Source organism: Cavia porcellus, unplaced genomic scaffold (assembly GCF_034190915.1).
Source record: "Cavia porcellus strain 051 isolate PalLab524CR breed Dunkin Hartley unplaced genomic scaffold, mCavPor4.1 scaffold_1, whole genome shotgun sequence".
Taxonomy (NCBI): Eukaryota; Metazoa; Chordata; class Mammalia; order Rodentia; family Caviidae; genus Cavia; species Cavia porcellus.
Window position 1 is genome coordinate 54,023,032 of NW_026947484.1, and position 17,452 is coordinate 54,040,483.

A 17,452-nucleotide genomic window follows, 5' to 3' on the forward strand; every position below is an offset into this window, starting at 1 on the left:
AAGGTTGTCAGCTAATAGATCATACACAATCAAATATTTATAGGCATTTGGAGATGTATTGATAACACACTATTATATATGTACTTAATAAAAGATATATTCTACATACAAATTCAGAAGACATGAAGAAGTATAGCAAGAAAATATTTTAAGCAAAAACAGATGGCTAGTTGTTTTCACATACTATATGCATAAGCAGACATGCTTAGGCATTTTGAAACCTAGAATGTCCCTTCTAGACCAGTTGGCAGGAACTGAATATACGGATTAGGCTATGTCAGTAATGACTGCTCCATACCACAAGCAAAGAACACATAATAGCTAGATGTGTCAGCATAGTTCAATCTTGGGAATATATTTTTTTGTACAAAAGTAAAAAGCATATAAAAGAGGGATTCAATTTACAGTCATGCCCTCTGTAACAATGCTTTATTCAATGATAAAACACATATACGATAATGGTCTCATGCGATTTGAACATAGCTGAGAAATTCCCATCGTTGATGTCATGGTTGGTGTAAAGTCCTAGTGCAATGTGTTCCTCAAGTGTGATGTGCAGTGATGATGGTGTATACAGTTCTATTGTACTTCCAGTCGTGCAAAAGCATAGCATACACACTTCTGCACAATACATAATACTTAGTAAGGATAATACATGATTTTGTTACTGGCTCATGTATTTATTGAACTATATTTACTGTTGCAGGGTACTCCTGGTACTCACTCATCTCCCCACCCCCCACACACAAAAAAAAAGGTTAATTATAGAACAGCCTCCAGAAGCACCTTCTAGAGAGGTGGAGAGGAAGAAACCACTCAAGGGAGACAACAGTTTTGCATACCTTCCTTGAAGACCTTGTAGTGGGACACAGTGTGGAGGGGAGCAGACCACTATGGCGGTGACCCTGCATTTCTGCAGGCTGAGCCTCATCGAGAGTGTGTCTGTGTCAGTCTTGTCAGTTTGATTTATAGCACTGTTTGCAGAATGTGGTTTACATTACTGTGTGGGGTTGGTTCATGCCCATAACACATCTCCATTCCCCTCTTATCCACTTCCCTCTCTTCCTCCCACTCCCTCCACCTCTTGGTCCCCTTCCCAGTTGAGAAAGATCTGTTCCCCTACTTTCTGTTAGCTCTTTTATTTAGCTCTTTATTTATGAATTTCTCATATAAAAGAAACCATATGTAGCAGATTGGTGACTGGTGGTCAATTTGAACACTAGCTAAACCGAATCTGCATGGTGTTGAGTGTGTATGGCCCAGCCAAGGACTGTTGCCAGTGTAAAAAGGGGACCAGGAAGAGTAGCATTGTGGGTTCTTCTAAGTGTTGGTGTTTGGAGCTGTTGGTTCTCCTGGAGGAGCTTGTCATGCTGACTTCCTTGAGATAAGCTCAGCTGTTATCAGACGAGCTTGGGATCTTGACACTGAGAATGGCTGTGGCTCAATTCGGGGGAGCTCTGTTTCTTATGTTGAGTATTGTTTCCTGGCTCCAGAGGGTAGATGTGTGCTGCCTAATATCTAGGAGAAGCTTGTCATGCTGGCTTCCTGAAATGAACTCAGCTGTTCTCATTGTTGGAGGAGCTCAGGACCTCACTGTTGCTGAGGATGGCTGTGGTAATTTTCTGGGGAGCCCACATCCTTATTTTGAGTGTTGCTTCTTGGCTCCCTTGCAGAACCCTCAGCCTGCTGGCACAGACCCTTCACCCTGCTTGTATAGACTTTCTAGCTTTCATTGCTGACCTTTTGGCCTTCCCAGCACAGATCTTTGGGATAGACTTACATGGGTCCTTGTCATGGGTCTAAGTTTCAGGAGACTCATGTAGGGTATTACCCTGGGATTCAGGCCCTCAACTGGATTTTCTAGGTCTTTAGTGTTGTGGACAGATTTCCTGCACTTTCTTGTGTATTTAGCTCTTGAGTAATCAGCATAAATAATATTATAAGTGATGTGTTCTGTATCATCTTGTTCTCTTTGCAACCCCTGACTACAACATCATGCAATATTTAAGCTTGTAGGTCTGATTTATTTCAATTAATATTATGGTCACAAGATGCATCCATTTTCTACAAATGACCCAGGTATATCTCTCTTTACAGTGGAGTTCTTTGTGTTTTATTTACCCATTCATCTGTGGATAGACTCATAGGTTGTTTCTAAGACATAGCTATTTCAAATTGTGGTGCTACAAACATAGGTATGTATATATCACTGTAATATGATGTCTTTAACACTTTCAGGATGATTGCTAGAAGGGGCCACCTGGGTCAAATGAAATTTCTAGTTTTAGGTTTTTCCAAGAATCTCTGTGTTGCTTTCCATAGTGGCTGTACTAGTTTACAATCCCATCAACAGTGCAGAAGTGTTCCCTTTTTCACCATAGCTTCTCCAGAACTTGTTAATATTTTGTTTCTTTAGCCACAATTTTTAACAAAAGCATTTTAAAATTTAACAAAGGTATGTTGTATAGGGTAGGTTTAGCAGGATATAGATTTGCATAAGTAACATCATGAGGAGCATACAGTGAAATGAAACTGCCTGATGACACATTTCTCAGAATGTATCTGTGTCAGTAAGTGACAACCTTTGTGCATGAAAAATTATCACTGCTCATGAAGGGTTTGTGTGCTGTCAGCTGGAAAGTAGAGGTAAGGAAATAACTATCTCCAAGCCAGCAGACGTGTGAGTTCCCTGATATTGAGGTAGGCGCAGGCAAAGTTTTGGAAGAGCATAAGTGTTGGCCCTGCTCTGTCTCTAGAGATGATTATGTATGGTCACTTTATCATTACTCTAAGCCATTGAAAGATTACCAGCATCATTTTGTACATTTAGCAGCTTTAAAACTTCAAGAATCCAAATAGAAACCACCAGGAATGAAAAGAAATGGGGCAATTCCAAGCTGCAGTCTAGCGTAATAGCCGAACTAAAGTCTCATATGTGAACAACTTCTTGTCAAGAACTTAATGGACCTTGGCAACTGGATTTTCTGAAAATTGCCAGGAGCCTTACTTGTTTCACATGCTTTAAGATAAAATAATAAAATATTGGTAGCAGATGCATGAATGGTTACACACACTTCATGATGCAATTTGCTTGGGAATTTTTTGTGCAACATATGAGTGGCATGTGTCTTAGGAGAGGTATAACGTACGTGCGCATGTCTGGAGTTTCTGTGAGACTCATAGAACGATGTGGATGAGGGACCAACAATGGGGACCAACAGTGACTTCCTGTCTCCCATTTTTCTTCATTCTGCATCCTAAATAACATGTGAAATCACCCGCTACTCCACAGGCTCTTCATCTTGCCTCTGAAGCTCCTCATCCTTTCTGCACCCTCCAGTGAGTTATAAGTGAATTCCCTGCTTTGCCTCTTTCTCTGCCACTTCAGCGCCCACAGAACCCATAGCCAGAGTGCTCTTCCTAAAAGACAAATCCTGCCCCAACACACCCCAGATCACTGCACTGTGAGCTATCAAGAATGAAAGAAAAGTCTTAAAAACTCAAGTGCATCCTCATTTTCAGGCTCATGCACAGTCTGTGCTACAGCTTTGTGGCTTGTACTCTTTTTGTGTTTCCTTACAATGTGTTTCTTTGCAAGCAGATCTTCCCATGTCCTCTTCCCTCTTGATATTTAATCGCTCCTTGTACTCTTAATAAAACTTTATCTACTCTCCAAAGTGTGGCTCCGTTCTTGCATCTTTTGTCCTTTTCCCTTTGAACCTTGTCCTGCTCATGGGCACATTGATCCACTTAATCTCCTGTACTCCTGGATATATAGGTCACACCTCTGTGACAGACTTTTTCATGATGTAACGGAACAATTTGCCCTTTGTCTCTTGCTCTAGGCTTCAGGCTCCCTGATAGAGAAGACAGTAGTTTGTTTGTCTGCCTTCTTGGTTCTTACACATGACATAAAAATGGTCTACTGAGTAAATATTGGAATCTAGATGAAGAAATCAGTGAAGAAGACAGACCTGGCTGCATAATTTGGGCCTGAATAGGAGAGGAGCCAGACAACTCATGAGTTTCATGCTAGGCAGTGAGAAAAGCAAACACAAAACACAAGGGAAATCCAGGCTTCAACCCCTTAAGGTGAAATATTTGCATCATGTGGAGCTGACCTTAACCTATTAAAACGCTTGAAAAATCAGTAATGGTGACAGCCAACTTGAATAATTTGTGGATTAACAAAACAAAATAAAAAATTGAAACCTTTGATCAATGTCAAGAAAATGCCAAGCAGAGAGGAGGAGTTGGGCAGATCTGGGGTGCCCTCACTGGCCTCTCTGCGTGTCTGGAGGACTCTGGATTTCTGCGCCCAGACTGCTGGAGTTCCCTCAGGCTTCCAGGTGCAGTGAAGGAGAGAGGTGGGTTTAAGGCTTCCACATCAGCCTCCCCATTCCCGGCTTCATTTGGAGACCTGCTGAGCTCCCGATAGGTGGGCTGGCCCACACTACCAGCCTAGCCCAGCCTGTTTAGCTGCCGCGCCTGGCCACAGGTCTGCAGAGGAGGAGCTGGGCAGATCTGGGGTGCCCTCACTGGCCTCTCTGCGTGTCTGGAGGACTCTGGATTTCTGCGCCCAGACTGCTGGAGTTCCCTCAGGCTTTCAGGTGCAGTGAAGGACAGAGGTGGGTTTAAGGCTTCCACATCAGCCTCCCCATTCCTGGCTTCATTTGGAGACCTGCTGAGCTCCCAATAGGTGGGCTGGCCCACACTACCAGCCTAGCCCAGCCTATTTAGCTGCCGCGCCTGGCCACAGGTCTGCAGAGGAGGAGCTGGGCAGATCTGGGGTGCCCTCACTGGCCTCTCTGCGTGTCTGGAGTACTCTGGATTTCTGCACCCAGAGTGCTGGAGTTCCCTCAGGCTTCTAGGTGCAGTGAAGGAGAGAGGTGGGTTTGAGGCTTCCACATCAGCCTCCCCATTCCCGGCTTCATTTGGAGACCTGCTGAGCTCCCGATAGGTGGGCTGGCCCACACAACCAGCCTAGCCCAGCCTGTTTAGCAGCCACGCCTGGCCATAGGTCTGCAGAGGAGGAGCTGGGCAGATCTGGGGTGCCCTCACTGGCCTCTCTGCGTGTCTGGAGGACTGTGGATATCTCTGCAACCAGGGAGGGTCCACAGGTTCCTGAAGCACTGTGGCCTGTGGTGAGTACCCTAACCCGGCTGCGATTGAAGAACTGTGGAGCTTCCAAGGGGCAGGTGGGCGCACAGTGTCCCTGAGGCCCAGCTTGTCTGGAACTGCGGAGTTCTGAGCAGGCAGAGGAGGGCCACTGGTTCTGTAGGCCTAATGGCTTGGAGTAGCGCGGCGCCAGAGTCCCAGTAGCTCCAAACATAGAAGGGGATTTTCAACAGATCCTGAGGAAGCTTTCAAGTAACACTTGAAACACAGAAATATAGGAAAATGACAAAACGAAAGACCAAATTACAACCTCAAACCTCCAGCCCATCTCAAGAAACCCTAGGAGCGATGTATATAGAAGAAAATATATCCCATCCACCTCATATATCGGACACAATAGCCACTGAAATTGACAAGCAACTCCAGGAAGCTTTAAAGAAATTCAAACTTGAAATAATCTCCCAGATAAAAGAAGAAATGATAAAAGAAATGAAAGAGATTCTAAATATATCTAAAGAAAACACAGATAAAAAGTTGGAGGAACTAAACAAAAAGATAGAATCCCTAGACGAGCAATATAAGAAACAAACAGAATACATAATGCAGATGCACAGAGATATACAGGAAATAAAAAACTCCACTGAAAGTTGTAAAAACCGCCTTAATGAAAGTGAAGATAGAATTTCAGACCTTGAAGACAGGATTGCAGCTAGTGAACAGGAAAGGAAAGATCTTTTGAAAATAACAAGGAACCAGGAAACAACAATTCAACAACTGCAAGACGATGCAAAGAAGAATAACATAAGAATGATAGGGATTAATGAAAGAGAGGGAGACAACATGAAGGATGTCAGGAGGATATTTAGAGAAGTAATAGCTGAAAATTTCCCAAGCATGAGATCAGAAACTGACATCAGGATCAGTGAAGCATATAGAACTCCAAACAGTCATAACCAAAATAAAACTACACCCAGACATATAATAGTCACCATCCCAGAAATCCAACACAAGAATAGATTATTAAAAGCTGTCAGAGAGAAAAGACAAATCACTTATAAAAGAAAACCTATCAGAATCACAGCAGACTTCTCAGCACAAACGATAAAGTCAAGAAGAGCATGGAGTGAAGTATTCCAGATCCTAAAGCAAAATGATTTCCAACCAAGACTGATATATCCTGCAAAACTATCATTCAAAATAGATGGTGCAATACGATACTTCCATGACAAAGAACAGCTGAAGAACTTCATGAACACCAAACCAACCCTGCAAAAAATATTGAAAGACAGTTTAGATACACAAAGGAAAAAACCACTAAGCAAAGCAAATAATTAAACAGAACCGAAAGATAAAGATGCAACAGCAGAGAGATAACATTCCTACAATTAACCAGCATTTAATAGTAATAACCATTAATGTAAATGGTCTCAATGCACCAATCCAAAGAAACAGACTAGCAGAACGGATCAAGAAACAAAATCCAACCATATGCTCTTTACAGGAAACCCATCTAACCCAGAAAGATACTCACAGACTGAAAGTCAAAGGATGGAAAACAATTCTTCATGCAGCAGGAATCCAAAAAAAGGCAGGAGTAGCCATTCTGTTTGCAGACAACGTGAACTTTAAACCAACAATAACCATAAAGGACAAAGAAGGTCACTACATACTCGTAAGGGGAAAACTCCAAGAGGAAGAGATAACTATCTTAAATATATACGCACCAAACTCCAGAGCACCCAGTTATATAAAACAATTATTAACAGAAATGAAAACTCAAATTATCAGTAACACAATTGTAACAGGAGACCTTAATACACCACTGACATCAAGGGACAGATCAACCAGACAGAAAATGAGCAAAGAAATAACAGAACTGAATCACACCTGTGAACAAATGGGTTTGATAGACATGTACAGAATGTTCCACCCAACAACATCAGAATACACATTCTTCTCAGCAGTACATGGATCTTTTTCTAAAATAGACCATATATTAGCTCACAGAACATATTTAAGCAAATGCAAAAGAGTTGAAATCATCCCTTGCATATTATCGGATCATAGCGCTCTGAAATTAGAAATTAATGACAAAGGATACTGCAAAAATTCAGCAAACACATGGAAACTAAATAACACACTCTTGAGTAATCAGTGGGTCACAGAAGAAATTAAAGAAGAAATTAAACAATACCTAAAAGAAAATGAAAATGCAGATACAACTTACCGGAATCTGTGGGATGCAATGAAAGCCGTTCTGAGAGGAACATTTATTGCACTGAGTTCCCACATCAGGAAAACAGAACGAATACAAGTAAATAACTTGATGCTACACCTCAAACAGCTAGAAAAAGAAGAGCAAGTCAAGCCCAAAGCCAAAAGAAGAGAGGAAATTATAAGAATCAGAGCAGAAATCAATGCAATAGAGACTAAGAAAACAATCCAAAGAATCAACGAATCAAAGAGTTGGTTCTTTGAAAGAATAAATAAAATCGATAAGCCCCTAGCCAACCTTATTAAAAAAAGGAAAGAAAAAGCTCAAATTCATGCAATAAGAAATGAAAAAGGAGAAATCACTACAGACCCAATAGAAATACAGAGGATCATCAACACCTATTTCGAAAACCTCTACTCTCAAAAGTTTGATAACACAGAAGAAATAGACAGATTCTTAGAAGCATATGAAGTACCAAAGCTAGATCAAGAGGATATAAAACTGTTGAATAACCCAATCTCTGCTAATGAAATTGAGAATGTAATTGGGTCCTTGCCCACCAAGAAGAGCCCAGGCCCAGATGGATTCACTGCAGAATTCTACAAGAAATATAAAGAAGACCTAATGCTGACACTCCTCAAACTAATCAATGAAATTGAAAGGGAAGCAATCCTTCCTAAGTCATTCCTGGAAGCAAATATTACTCTAGTACCAAAACCTGAGAAAGACCCAACTATAAAAGAGAACTATAGACCGATCTCCCTAATGAACACAGATGCAAAAATCCTCAATAAAATATTGGCAAATAGGATCCAGCAAATCATCAAGAAGATTATACACCATGACCAGGTGGGATTCATCCCAGGAATGCAAGGATGGTTCAACATACGCAAATCAATAAATGTAATCCACCATATCAATAAAGCCAAAAATAAGAATCACATGATCATTTCTATAGATGCAGAAAAAGCCTTCGATAAGGTCCAACACTTATTCATGATAAGAACTTTACAGAAAATTGGAATAAATGGTCTTTACCTCAATATAATAAAGGCCATTTATGACAAACCAACAGCCAGCATTATACTAAATGGCCAAAAATTGAAAGCCTTTACTTTAAAATCGGGTACAAGACAAGGATGTCCTTTATCACCACTCCTATTTAATATAGTACTGGAAGTACTAGCCAGAGCAATTAGGCAAGAAAGAGAAATAAAAGGGGTAAAGATAGGAAAAGAAGAAGTTAAATTATCATTGTTTGCAGATGACATGATACTCTACATAGAAGACCCCCTAAACTCCATTGAAATGCTCTTAGATACAATAAATAAATTCAGTAATGTGGCTGGATACAAAATCAATACTCAGAAATCAATAGCATTCCTATACACGAACAACAAAATTACAGAGAGGGAAATAAGAGAAACTGGACTATTCACATTAGCAAGCAAAAAAATGAAATATTTAGGAATTACTCTTACGAAAGAAGTGAAAGACTTATACAGTGAAAATTATAATACACTGAAAAAGGAAATTGAACATGATCTCAGAAAATGGAAAGACATCCCTTGCTCATGGATAGGAAGAACAAACATTGTGAAAATGGCCATTCTCCCAAAACTGTTATACAGATTCAATGCAATCCCAATAGAAATACCATCAACATACCTTATAGATCTAGAGAAATCACTCCTAAATTTCATCTGGAACCAGAAGAGACCTAGAATCGCAAAGGCAATTCTAAGCAGCAAAGACAAAGCAGGAGGCATCACAATCCCTGACTTGAAGTTATACTACAAAGCAACAGTAGTAAAATCAACATGGTATTGGAATCAAAACAGAGCTGAAGATCAGTGGAATAGATTAGAAGATACAACCACAACTACGAACACACTCAACCACCTTATTTTTGATAAAGGAGCCAAGCAGGTTCACTGGAAGAACGACAGTCTCTTTAATAAATGGTGCTGGAAAAACTGGCTCTCCATTTGCCGAAAACTAAAGCTAGACCCATGTCTATCACAATGTACTAAATTAAAATGTAAATGGGTCAAAGATCTGAATATTAAAACAGAAACACTAAATCTATTGGAAGACAAAATAGGTAGAAACCTTGGAGACATAGGAGTAGGTAAAGAATTCATGAACAGGACTCAAACCGCACGGGAAATACTTCCCAGAATCAATAACTGGGACCACTTCTTATTAAAAAGTTTCTGCATGTCAAAAGAAATCTCCAGCATAGTGAAAAGAAAACCCACAAACTTGGAAAAGATTTTAGTGAACTCTCTCTCAGACAAGGGCCTCTTGTCTAAAACATACAAAGAATTAAAGAAACTCAGACCTCCAAAATTCAAAGATCCAATCCAAAAATGGGCATCTGAGATGAATACGCAATTCTCAGATGAAGAAATGCAAATGGCAAATAAATACATGAAAAAATGCTCATCATCATTGGTCATTAGAGAAATGCAAATTAAAACCACACTGAGATACCATCTCACTCCTGAAAGAATGGCCAGGATCAAGAAAACCGACAACAAATGCTGGAGAGGCTGTGGGGAAAAAGGAACTCTCCTGCACTGCTGGTGTGAGTGTAGACTGGTACAGCCTTTGTGGAGATCTGTCTGGAGATTTCTCAAAAAGTTGGGACTGGAAATCCCATTTATTCCAGCTATTCCACTTCTAGGCATATTCCCAGAAGAACTGAAAGCATCATACCACAGTGATATATGTGCACCTATGTTTATAGCAGCACAATTTGTAATCGCCAGATCTTGGAAACAACCCAAGTGTCCATCAACTGAGGAATGGATAAAAAAGTTGTGGTATTTCTATACAATGGAGTATTATTCAGCTATAAAGAAGGATCACATTGAGATATTTATCAATAAATGGGTGCAGCTTGAGACCATACTCATAAGTGAAATAAATCAATCTCGCATGTGTGAATACCGAATAGTTTCCCTAATGTAAGTAATGATTCAAATATATAAAAATATGTGGTAATCATGATTCCCCATTAGGTGGCCTTGAAGCCTTATAAAGTTTTCACTCATTAATTAGAAAGGCTTTATTCTGGGCTTCTTGATATAAAAATATTTGAAGCTAGAGTATATGAAGTTTTACCCAAATATTTCAAGGAAAAAGACACTATGGTAACTACTATTAAGTCAGGTTATAAGGTGGTGAAGTACTAGGTTATTGAAACAGTCATGCTGTGACCTCTATTGTTATATTGTTATGTCCTGTTTTATCTCAATCTCCCCCTTATTGTTTCAAAAAAAATTTATTTAGTCATTTCTTATGTTTGTCTTAATTAAAGAAAAAATTCAAAAAAATTAGGATATATAAATAGTAACTCTTTTCGATTTCCTATTAACTTGTTTTGAAGTCCTGTAGTACTCCCACGATCTTGTTTTGACTGATTAGACTCTGTTCCATTCTATATGATAGTATCAAGTTTGAAGACATAGGCAACTACTTTGAAGACAATAAGATTCACTAAGATACCCATTCTGGTTTGACTATTGTCTTCTTTGGAAGTCCTGTAATGTTTACAATGCCTAAGTTTTATTGGTCTTGTTCTCTACTGTTTTGTCCAACTTTATAATATCTAATAAGATAGATAATTCTTTTTAAGGAAACAAGGGACAACGTTGATAACCATTGTTGATAAACTTGTACTCTGTTCTACACCATGTGCTACGTCTATCCTTGGTATTGACTGACAGCTTTGTTTTGCCATATTTGACTGTATTCTTCCCCCCCCCCCAAAGAAAGTAATAAGCACTAAGGAGTAATAAAATCCAAGATGTGTAAATTTTGTTGTAAAAAAGAGAGGGAAAAAAAAAAAAGAAAAGGAGCTCTAACGGATATAACAGCAAGTGTGTTTGGGGGTGTTAAATAGCTGACTTTATCAATGTTTTTGGAACATTGAACACAGCTGTTTGCAGTCTCCCTGTTTGAATGTCCACCTTGTGTTCTTTGATACTGTGATTTGAGGAACTATTTTCAAGAAAATAGCGTGTAATCTACTAGCAGGTAATTTCTTACTGTTATGGTTTTTTGTTTTGTTTTGTTTTGTTTTGTTTTGTAGTTCTGTATTGCGTGTACCCTTACGCCGCTTTGGTTTGTTTTGTGTTTTTCTCTTTTTCCTCTTAAATAAAAAAAAAAAAAAAAAGAAAATGCCAAGCAAATATTTTGGGAAGAATTCATTAATGCATGTAAGTACAAAAGAGCCTTTGTGGATAGACACGATCCCTATGGAGAAATATTTGACCAAGATGTTTATTTCAAATGCTAGTGCTCCACATGACCAAAGAAAGCTTCCATTCCAAACACTGGCTTTGTGGCATGGTGAAAACAGTTCAGTGAACCCAATTAACTGAGCAGAAAAGACTACACAAGCCCAGGTGCCCTCTCTTCCTTCTTTCCACTAGGGTTGCCATGCTGTTTCTACTCTCCTGCGCACTCCAGCATTTTCTGGGCTTCTTGGAATTCAGCTGGACCACATGCATTTTTCTAGAGGGGAAAATAAAGAGGGGCATAGCTACAGTGTGCTGTGGTCTGTACAAACCATTGAGAAGCCCAGGCTGCCTCCTCCTTCCTAGGTTCACCGTCAGCTGCCATTTCACAGGAGCTGCACTCTACCAGGTACCATGGACAACATTTCACCTGCATCATGGTCTCTCTTCATGGCATGTAAGGAACATGCTTTATCCCCAATTTACACAGGAGAAAATGGGAATTCAGCATCTTGCTAAGATCACACAGAAAGAAAAGTTCCAACCCAGCTACAGAGATGGATTCTAGGGTGAAGATGAGACTTACTATTTCAGGCCTCCTCTTTTGCATTGTTGTGGAATCCTAATTTTCTGATTTTATTTTCTTTTGCTTAGGGAGGATCCTAAGAATTCCATCAACCTCTTACTTCCTGAGGGGGCATATGCCTTATTCAGTTTGGTTACATTCAGATCAGAATTCAAAGGCAAAAATGCCCCATTCTCGATGTTCTTGGTTCCTTCTGAGTTTTATACATTACTACCTAGAAGTAGACCTTACATCTAAAAAGAGCTCAGTTCATGTTTGGTAAATGGATGAATGAAAAATAAATAGAGAGCAGATTTTGAAAAAGATGTGCTTTAAACAAATGTTTGAGAACTTGATTCTTTACGTTGTCAGGTGCGTCATGACTGCCTAAACTTATTTTCATTTAAGCCATATTTTATTTCTGGAGATCAGCACATTTATTTAACCACAGAAAGTTTGTTATCAGGAACAAGGATTAGTGACCTTCATCCCTCAGCCCAGGGAATTAGGAAGTGCTGCATCACAAAGGGGTTACTCCAGTTCTGCTTATTAGCCTTTCTGAAGGCCTTATCTTCTACTTGGTTACTCCTATTTAATTGACTATTTAGGATAAAGCGCCATCTAAAATGGACTCCAGGCATATTTTTCATCCAGTTAATTACTTTTCCACACATTAGTATAGTCACATATTTTATTTGCTCTAGAGGAAGGATGTTCACATCAATAATAGGGAGACTTGAAAGTTAGGGGTACAGGTTAGCAGGGAAAGCTTGGTCTTCTGTGTAATCAGTGTCCACACAGTCCACTGCAGAAGTGAAACTTCATACAGAAGTCCCCAGAGGACCACACAGCTACTTTCTTTCACAGGGCCTCACAGTATTGCATTGTGACGTTATGGGAGGCCCTGTCCTGTAAAGACATCTACAAACGATAGAGTTGGGACTTCAGTATATTCAGTCCCATGCATTTGTCTTTATTTTATTTTTTATATTTATCTGTTTTCTTCTTTTTTTTATTTTGTAGGTAGTAAAATACAACAAAACAAAACAGAGCAAAGCCAATAGAGACAGTGCAGTGAAACTGGTACAGAACTTCACAGCAGGATATGGAGATAACAGTAATAGGTACAATAGTATATCTCCTTATCTTCACAGTAGTTGTCCATTCAATCAGGTACAGCAAAATCAAACCCAAAACAGAAGGTTAAAAGCCTACCAAAACAGAACACTGACTAGAGCAAAACAATTAATCAGAACAAAGAGAAACAGTAAAAACAATATTTGCCTTCAAAGAGAAGACAGAAGGAAATTCCCACCTTATTTGCTATATAGCATATGGGCATCCTCCCAAGAGTTGCTCAGACCCCTGGCCCCAGGTCAGCATAATCAACCCAAAGTGCCTTAATTGCTATCAACTCCAGCTGTTCTCCACATCATCCAGTTGCTATTGGGGGTCAGGATAGGGAGCTGTTGGGGGTCCTTTGATCTCAGCCTGCAAACCTGTGGGCTCACAAGAGATGCTGACCTATTCTTTCCCTGGAGCAGCTGCAGCTTCCCAGGAAGGAGGGCTCCTTGTTTCCTGTTTTCATTTTTTTATACTAAAAGGTAGCATTCATACATAATATACTTTGGAAAATATAGAAAAGTACAGAGAAGAAAATAAAAATCAAACATGCTCTTACCTCGTAACATTTTATACATGTGTTGTCTTCTAATATTTTCACATGTACATGTGAACTTTTTCTATAGCAGAGTTGAGGTCATATGTTCTGCAGAATTCATGTAATTTTTAGGATATTCTCCTACACATTGTGTAATTGGACTAAAGGTATTTATGTTTTCTTAAGTTTTACATTATTCATTAGCAGCCTTCTGCCTGAGCTTAAAGCACTCAGGTTGGCAAATCTTGTAAGTCAGGCTCTAGAGGGGTTGAGCTACCTTAGCTTTTGTTTGTCTTGGAAAGTATTTTTTGCCTGTTTGTGAAAGACAGCTTTGCCATGAGTCCATTTTTATGAGTGAAAGCTTATTAGTCCCAAGAGGATTTTTAATATTTTATCTCATCTTGCCTTGGCCTACATAGTTTCATTTTTTTATTTAAAGAAAAAAAAAAAAAACAGTAAAAGGGTACAAGCAATACGGGATTAAAAATAAACAGGAAGGAAGAAATCACTAGTTAATAGATTACATATTGTCATCTTAGAAATAGTTGTTCAAGGTACAAAATTAAAGCCTACAAAGTGGACATTCAAACAGTGAGACTGCAAATAGTTGTGTTCAATGATCCAACAAAAACTTAGTAATATGGTCATTTATCTGACACACCTAAACATACTTGCAGTTGTATCATTTACAGCACTTTCTTTTCCTCCCCTTTTTACAATGACATTTACACATTTTGGGTTTTATTACTCCCACAGTTCTTATTACTTTAGTTTCTGATGAAAAGTCTGCTGAGAATCATACTGAAACTCTTCTTTGTGGTATGGTTTGGTTCCTCTACTGTTCTCAAAGTTTTTCTTTCTTTTTGGCCTTTGATAGCTGAATCATCACAAGTCTAATTGAATTTTATTGGATTGAAGATCTCCAGGGTTCTTATATTAGAATGCTGGCATTTCAGTTTAGGGCAGACTTTTGCCATCATGCCAAATTCTTTTCTGGAGTTTTTTCTCCTTATTTTATCTTTGAAATCTTTAATATGCAGAATATTTAGGTTCTGATATTGTTCAATAATTCTTATTGGCTTTATTCATTTTTTCCTCCATTTCATTTTTCTATCTTTCTCTCCTCTAATTGGTTATTTCAAAAGTTCTGATTTCTAGATCATGGAATTTCTTTTCTTTTACTTGATTGAATCTGCTGTAACATCTTTCCATTTAAGTTTTTACTTTATATTTTGGATTTCTTTTTGTTCCTTTTAGTTGTTTTTTATTTATTTATTTATAAAAATTTTCACTTTGTGCATTTTTTCAAATTTCATTTCTATTTATATACTCTTGAACTTCAATGAACATCTTTATGAATACTACTTTAAATTATTTATCAGTAGCTTCATACATTTCTCCTTTTGGGGGGCCCATTATGTGAGCTTTACTAGTTTCTTTTAGAGGACCCACGATATAATATTTTCCTTTGGAAAAATAAAAAAAAAGTGACCTTATTACCAAAACTGATATATAGACAATGCACTCCCAATCAACATACCAATAGTGTTCCTCACAGAACTAGAAAAACATCTAAATTTCATAGGAACTCAAAGAGGCCCAGAATAGCAAACAAACAAACACATCCTGGACAACAAGAGCAAATAATCCTGATTGCCTAGTTACATCCTCTCCAGTTGACTGCTCATTTGAGGAGAGAGCCTGCACTCTTCTTAAATTTACTGGTGTCCTTGGCTAAGGAGAGACCATTGGAATTTAGCCTAGCTGACAATTCTGGAAAAGTCAGTGGTGGTGATTCTGGGTAGGCAGAGATGAGCATTGTCTGAGTGGCTGGGCCAAGGCCTTTGCTCTGATACCAGGTAGGTTGTTGACTGAGCTTCTATGAGTGGTCAGATGCTGGCTGGGGCTGTGTAGTCAGATGGAGATGATGGCTGTGTACTGCGGTGTCTTCTGGTCATGTGGGTCTCTGGATGCATTCCATCGCTGGGCAATTCCACTATGTGGAATCTACAATTAGGAGGTAGTACAGACCAAGCTCTGAGTTTAGGCAGAATTGATGCCCAGGGTTATGTTTCTTATACATGTGAAACTGACCATGGCCTCCTTGTCATGCTGGAGCCTTGAACGAGACATTTGGATGAGCTTGATGGCTTTTTGACTGTCTTGGTCAAGCAGGTTTATCCTCTGTATCTCCCCAAATGCATAGAGTTGAGGATGTCTCTGTAACAGTTGAGTTGTCAGGCAGGCTTTTGTCCATGGAGCCACTGCTTGGCATCTGGGATTGAGTTGCTTTAGTCCCTTGCTTCTCTGAATTGAGCATGATTGTCTGGTTAGACTCTTAGCTGGGATTTGAGCCTGACCATCTAGGAGTTCCAGTTAGGTCACTCTTTCTACTATGCTTCTGAAGTCAACAAACTCAGCTTTCAGATGTGTTGTGAGATTTGTTGGTGATTCTGATTATCTACCACCCTGGAAGGGACATACAGATACCTAGGACATTTTCACGTTATTCTTTGTGACCTCTCTGTCCATTCTTGCTTCTACCTGACTTTGCACAATTTAGTTGTACATTTCCCTTCTGGTGTCTGCACTAAGATAAGACCAACATGCATCCAGAAGGCTAAGAGAACTGGAGACCTGTATTCCATTTTCTTTTATTACTATTCATGCTATGGGCCATGGGAATCCTTTCTGCAGTGCTCTGTGTTGACATGAAAGACTGAAAGCAGTGGTGGGAATAACATCTGAGTGTTTCTCTTTCCCTTCCAGTGTGATTTTAGTTTATTACTATGGCTCATCGATGCTTGCAGTTTATTCCCAAATTGTGATATTTTCACACAAAATGCTCTTTTCTTTTGATAGTCCGTAGTCAAAATGTTAGGAATGGGGTGTGGTGAAGACATATACTCTGGTTCCTGCTGAGTTTGCCCTGCATAGAGTTTTTAACTTCCAGGATTATCTGCACAGAGTCTTCAGAAATTTGTCAATTGCAGTTCAGTTTTTCTAACTGTGATACATGTCCTGGTAAACTCTAGAAAGCTGGGATTCTATGTACTTCCCTTCCTGTTTTTCCACTTTTATGTGTTTTGACCTACAGCTCCAGTTTTGATGAATCTTACAATAATGATTAATATTTTCAGATTTTTTTTTTTTTTGCTTTTTACTTGCAGTTAGTAGGGAATAACAATTTTAGATTTTCATATACATTGATTTGGAAGCTGGAAATCCAGAGTTTTTAAATAATTGTTTTTCAATTTGTCAACAGGTGCAGTCTTAAGGTAATCTTATGACTACTTAATGTTATATGACTTTTTCCTCTTATAATTTTCAAAATATTAAGGATGTATTATGGTTCTACATGAACAGTTCTGGGGAAGAGCTTTCTGATGATGTGACATAATAGAGGTCTAAAGAGAAATAAGACCAAATCTTTCACAAATTAGACACACATTTCTTACCTCAGTGGTCTTTGTACTGGGATATCCTTCCCTTGGGAACACATTAAGATTTTTAGCCAAGCACTATGGGAGGGATGGTTTTAAGGAAAATCCATTTGCAAATCTCCACCTGTCATATGTGAAGTTTCCTAGAATTGATTTTCCAGACCATTTTTTAAATGGCCAGTGCATCACATAAATGCTTCCTAT